The 6,287-nt window shown below is 43.6% G+C and overlaps 1 long non-coding RNA gene across 1 annotated transcript; it reads left to right on the top strand.

The window, feature by feature from the left end:
- The first annotated feature begins 1,510 nt into the window (after window positions 1-1,510).
- Window positions 1,511-6,039, top strand: LOC138481699 (uncharacterized). Its single transcript, XR_011274339.1, has 3 exons — window positions 1,511-1,606; window positions 1,929-2,020; window positions 5,939-6,039. It is a non-coding gene; the product is annotated as an uncharacterized lncRNA (long non-coding RNA).
- The last annotated feature ends 248 nt before the right edge of the window (window positions 6,040-6,287 follow it).

The raw sequence follows: 6,287 nt of genomic DNA, 5'->3' as shown, positions 1-6,287 counted from the left end.
AGCAGATTGCTGGGCTCTCCAGCAATCTGCTGTGGGGTAGCCAAATATCATACAACACCAGTCCCCCCTGCTTTGGCTGTCCCTCTGCCTCGTCACCCTCTGATCCATGGGACAGCGCTGGCCGGGTCTGAGATCCGGCATCAGATGTCTGGTCGGATCTCGGGACCTGGCCTGCCTCAGCCATGACTAGGTTTTATCAGGTCCCCAGTTTTGCAGAGGGAAGCTGGGGGCTTGGTGACCTAATCTAAGTAGGGCTCCTTTCCCAAGCCGTCACTCATGCATTTCCTGGCTCTGTTTGCTCATCCCGTTTGTTTTTTCTGTCTTGAAAGGGACACCACGGAAATCAATGGGACATGAACATCACTGTGACGGGGAGGGGTGTGGTCACTGTTGAAAGCAGGCATTCTACATGCTGGACACATTATTGTTCAAATGTGCGTTTTGCACATTCAAAGGAAAAAAGTAATTTCCAAACTCAAAACGCTGCTGAAACTTGCGTTCACTAGTTTTCTTTGAGGTGTGTGTGTGTTTGTGGGTTTTTTTTTTTTTCTCTGAGCACCAAACTAATACAATTTGAGTGCCCCTTGCTTTGTGTTTTACCACAGGTTATATTCATAAAGATGTTATGTTTACAAATATATGCTTCCATTGTGCTGACAGAAGTTACTAGGAAATTTAAACTGGGTTCATGGGTACCAAACGGAGGCAGAAATACCCCAACCCATCCCTTGGTCAAACACATTTTATAGCACTTCCTTTTTTTTATAAGTAATTGCAAAAAGCCCTATCGAGTAACAAGTTTTGCATATTTTTTTTTACGGTTTTTGGTTAAATGCAACCGTAAACAGTCTCTACTATAGAGCAAGTCTGTGCATGATATACTAAAATCACTGCATTACCAACAGTACATTGGTTGCACCACTGCCATAGAAGTGATTTAAAGTGGAATTCATGTATATCATCCTGCTGTGGGTGCCAGGCCTTCGCCTGCATGTGGCCATATGTTGCAGAGAAGCCAGGGGCCCTCGTGTCTGGTATGGCAGCCGCGGCGGTCTGCTGCTACGTTAGCGCTGTCACCTAACTGCAGTATAAGGTACATGGCTATTACTCAATGTTTCCGAAAGTTGGCTCGGTGAGTTAAGAACTACTGTGTCGTATTCTATGTAAGATAGGTGGATGAATGATTTTAATGCCAGCAGACTGGACTTCACAACTGTTAAGGGTAACCTATAACAAGCTGATGCTCTTTCTCTCGCTCTATTATTATTTTTTGTCTAGTATGAGTCACATTTTCAGGTATGTGCTCTTGACTGCTCTCTCTACCAGCTGGGGTGGACTGGCCTATAGGGAACTTCTGGAGATTTCCCAGTTGGACCCTGCACCGTAGGTCCCTTTTGTGTGTGGTGGAGGATGTGTGCCGACTGGCAGAGTGTAGTGTGCACATATTGATACGGTCAATCTGGTACGTTTATAACACTTTTTTTTAATTGTACTTTTTCAATTGCAGGAACACAAATTGGCTTAATCATCCCATCTTGGACAGCAAAGTACCCAGCTGCAATGGCACCATAAAAAATCCTGACATCTGTATTAGGACTTTCCGACGGTAAGAATGGCTTTTTTTTTTAAAACAACTGTATTTTGCTGTGGGTGGGTGGGGTAATTTTAAAGGTATAGTAGGAGTCCCAGGATTTCAAACCTATTTTTGAGGCTGTTCCTTTCTCATGTCCAGTTTGGGGCGGTAATGAAAAGTTCACGTCTCATGTGGGAGTTGCATTTACAGTGCACTGTGTACTCTCTCTTGGTTTCCCAGCGTTAAGTCCTGCTTACTATCTGATGCCTAACACCCAAGAGCTGGTTTTAACCCCTGCTCATTTTTCAAGTCTCAGGTAGACCCATGTATCCTTGACTAAATGTTTTCATTGCAGCAGCATCGCTCCAAGCGTCGGTGTGTCAACCTAACCACCTGTGTCCCAGCAAGAAAAATCCAGTGAAGCACTTAACCCAGTCACGCAGGCAAGTAAGGATTTCTTCTCCCTACGTAATATTGGTTGAGTAGAAGTGCTGATGGTTTATATCGGCCCTGTGCAATGTGCATCCAGGTGTGGTTTTCACCGCCCTGTGGCCTAGTCCAGGACCACACTTCATGAAGTTCTATCTCGAATTTTTTGTTGATCTGAACAGGGAGTCTTCTGAGACTTGTATCAATGTGGTGTTTTTTTTAAATCCAAGCAGCATTTCTGACCCATTACTGCTGAGTTTGTTTTTCCGCCAAGCTGTTCACATGGTTTTGTTTTTCGCCCCCCCCCAGCCTTTTCACGTGGTTAGTTTTAAATCTTATGTGGTGTTTTGTCAATTTAAATCTTTTAAATCTAGGCTCCTTTTTTAGATGGATCATTGGTACTAAGTGAAGAAAATAACTTTTTCACTGTACCGATTGGGGCGGGGGGTGTCGATTTAGAAATACCGCTCTGTGACCTTTGAAATAAATATCCAACGCTACTTTTAGTCACGTCCCCTGTAGCAAAAAATTCAGAATGCTGCGTTTACAAATATTTGCCTTGTAATTTGAGTTATTGCAATCAATGATTTTGAAAGAATGTTGTTTGGCACCCATACCTCCATTTGGCACCATTCTAAACCAGATAAACATTTTGGAGTCCATGTGGAGAGAGGGGCCCAAGCCAGGTACTTTTTTCTTAGGGAGGGATTGGGGGTCAAATAAGTTTGAAGACCACTGCCCGTAGAGTGACTATCTTGTTATCAAGAAAATATTTTTTTTTTAAAAGGCAAAAAACCTAATTGCTATCTTGCTGGCACCGCTATATGTTACTTATATTTTGATTGCTAGTTTGGATGAGCACTTATCCTCCCTGGTCCCGAGGGGACAGTGCACGTGTGGGCTTAAACGGCAGAAGCTTAAAGTACTAAACAAACCTTTGCAAAATCCCTGGTTGCTTTAGCGTGGTCCATTATCCACGTGCTTGCTGTACCCTTGTGTACGATGTTGCTATGTGTCCGGTACGGTGCACATACAACTCGTACACATGACCGCACCTTCAGTGGGTAGGAGCAAAATCATTCCAGTGCTTTACTGGGGAGGAAAGAGTTGCACGGACCCAGCGATACTCAAGATTTGACTCTTGTCGTCTGCTTAAGAACATTGCAGTGTCCCATAGCCCCTGTGAGAATGTCTCTTGTATATAGAGGGCACAATGCTTGCAATTTTCAATAAGTTGCCCAGACAGCTGCATGCCAGTGCACAGACACCCGCTGGCATAGATTTCCCTTGTGTGGGGATTGTTGATGTGTGGCTTGTGCGACTTTCGCAGCATCTTTAATATTGCTTAATTCTGAAGCAGGGTGCCAAGTGGCAACATTTTGTTTGGCTAGCATGAAGGCTGGCTAAGTTTTGAAGTGTGTGGCAGACTGTTTGAGCTGCTGTTTGGTACAGGGTGTGCTGCACACACCGCCAGGTGTAGTCTCAGGCTGGGGATGGTTGAAACGCCCTGATGAATGAGTTCTTTGATTCCTGCTTTCCTCCTGCTGGTGGCACATGGTGCTTTGGGCTTAGCTTTTGCTGTTGGGATTCTGCGCACAGAGAATGGTTGCAGATATTTGCCATCCAAGCTCTCATGAAGAAGGGAGAGAAAAAGACTCCTCTAACCAACAGTGGACAGATGCCCCCCATCTATTTATTTCTCTTAGCAATGCTTGCAACCTGATCATTGATTTCACTTAAGCCATTGAACACCAGCCAACTAAAAAAAGTGGCATCCATTAATTGTCCAGCAACTGAATTTGCATTAAAGGAGAGTTTCAACGCCCCCACCCCTGTTTCAAGCTGGGGAACATTGTTGAGATTGGTGTAATGTGAAAAGTGTACAGGGCCGGTACTCTGAAGTTCAAGGTCAAAGCACCCCTAAAGAGGTTCTTTAAAGCTGCCTCCCCCATAAAAATGGAACTGTCTGGCATTCAAAGACTTATTGTAATGCTTTTGAATATTATTTTTTCACTGCTGGAAGTTACGGATGCTATACCCGCGAGGCAGAGCTTTTTAAGCCATTTATTTTAAAGGGCACACAGATGGCTTGTTCACCCCTGTTTTTCCATTGCTTTTTCGGTTCACAGTAGGGCTAGGTGTGCCAGCCTTTATGCACAGGGGACCGTGTTCTAATTCCACTCATGCTCTACTCATCTACGTTTAGTTTGTTCAACACTTTGGGGAAATTGCTACATGATTTAATATATACAAATGTAAGTTTCAGGGACTCTGGATTACTACATCTTCTAGTTATACTTATGTCACATTCTCTATATAGGTTGATGAGGTTCCCGGAGGGATTTTGATGCCCCTTCAATGAGTTTTATTTTTTTTATTTTTATTTTTTTTACCTCAGCAGTTAATTGCCTGTAAACTTTATTGAATGCTTGCTAGGGATAGTGATCCCTGTCATTTATCTTTTTTGATCATTGTTTATGATGATCTGGGCTGAATGCTTTTTATGGTTTTTCTTTTTATCTAATGATGGGACCAGTTCATTCTCGTTAGATAATGTTGAGCTATTTTCTTGCTTGTCTGGATTTTTCAGCAGCCTTGTGTATCAGGACTGGTGCGGTAGCAAGAGTTTTCTGACCTGGGCGTGAAAGGAGTGCTGTGAATTGCTTTGCTATTTGAAAGTGGGAGGTCACTTTATTCCCTTAAGTGCCAAGGGCGAGGTATCTTGTCCTTGGGATTACCTCCCTGTTGCCAAGGACGAGATACCTCGTCCTTGGCACCTAGGGTTAATGAAACAGAAACATTAGAAGGCATTGAATGACAAAATACCAAAAAAGGCCTTGGCACTGGGGGGAAAACCCATGGCAGTTAAAAGGTTAAGGCAGTGGTCTTCAAGCCTTTTTATGCGGATCCCCCCGGCCCCCTGAGTAAAATAATTTCGGCCCCTGCCACAAATTCTTATATTTTCTATTAAAAAGTCACCATAATCCTTCAAGTCCCCCACCAACTGGCATCCTTTGGACCCCCCAGTTTGACGGCCTCTGCCATTGTTCAGCATGCAGACGCCCCCTTTTCGTGGGTGGGGCAACTTCTTTCCAGTTCCACACAATGTCTTATATGGATCAGGCTGATTGCTTTCAAACCATTGCCAAGTAGAGGATAAATGCTCCTACTGGCTGCCCCTCTCTGGCTTTAATGCTGTTGCTGCTCCAATGCCCCCACAAAGTCCATGCCATCCTCAAATAGGTGCACCCGACCCTCTGCATAATAGGTTATCTACATGTATCCAGCCGTGGTGCATGTGTGAGAAACCATGCCTATGCAAAGTTTACCCATGGCTTGGTTTACTTTTTTGCAGGATTTTTCCACTGCCAGGAGCGCTGCACTAGTTCAGCTGTAGTGCATAATTCATTCCTCATTAGCGATGCTTATTTGGGGGGGGGACTTGTGACCCTTCTGGAGGATAGTGCCTGACTCGCTAAGGTGTAATATTTACTATTTGTTCCCCCAGTAAAGATCACTTTGGTCATGGGTTCTGTCACTGCATACCCTCCTATTTCCTGTATGTGTTGCTGTCTGCAAGGTGGGGCTCTCTATGGTTGATATTTACATTTAAGAAACTGAAACATGTGTTTGTCTTTTAAAGGTCACACACAAAATGACTGCAGCATTTTAGGTACAAGAGCTCTGCAGTTAAGAACGTATTGCCTCGCCAGAACACACACCTCTAAATTTGCAAACAGATGCAACTAGTTAAAGCCACAATGGGTGGAAGTCTTGGAGGAAGCTAACCAAGCACCAAGAGACGCTTCACTCATAAATCGGGACACATCAGGCAGGAACATCCATAGCAAGCACACTATAAATTAATGGTTTTGGGTACAGACCTGGTTCACAAATACTTGGCACATACTAAATTTACATATTTTCTTCTTTTAGACAATAACTCAAATCATCATGGCACTCTTTGATTCAGACAATTCTCTGTGCATTTGAAAGGATGGGGAATTTGAGCCTTTGCAATTCCTGGTGAAGTTAATTGGAAACTCCTGATAGAGGGTATCGATGAAAGTAAAAGAGAAATACGTGAAGAAAAGGATTTCAAGGAATCATGTTTTTCTAGTTGGGTAAGCAATGTGTTTTTTTTTTCTTTCATCTATTTGATGTTTGGGGGAGGAGGGTACATCCGACGTCCCTGTATGGAGTCGTTCCCCTTTTTCACACATACAGATGAATGCTACACAATGCCCACCTCATTTACAGCATCTCTTTCCACTAGAGTAACTAT

This window comes from Ambystoma mexicanum, chromosome 5p (assembly GCF_040938575.1).
Source record: "Ambystoma mexicanum isolate Mex_15411 chromosome 5p, UKY_AmexF1_1, whole genome shotgun sequence".
In the NCBI taxonomy this organism is placed as follows: Eukaryota; Metazoa; Chordata; class Amphibia; order Caudata; family Ambystomatidae; genus Ambystoma; species Ambystoma mexicanum.
Note: the sequence above shows the minus strand (reverse complement) of the source record. Positions and strands in the feature narration are given on the sequence as shown.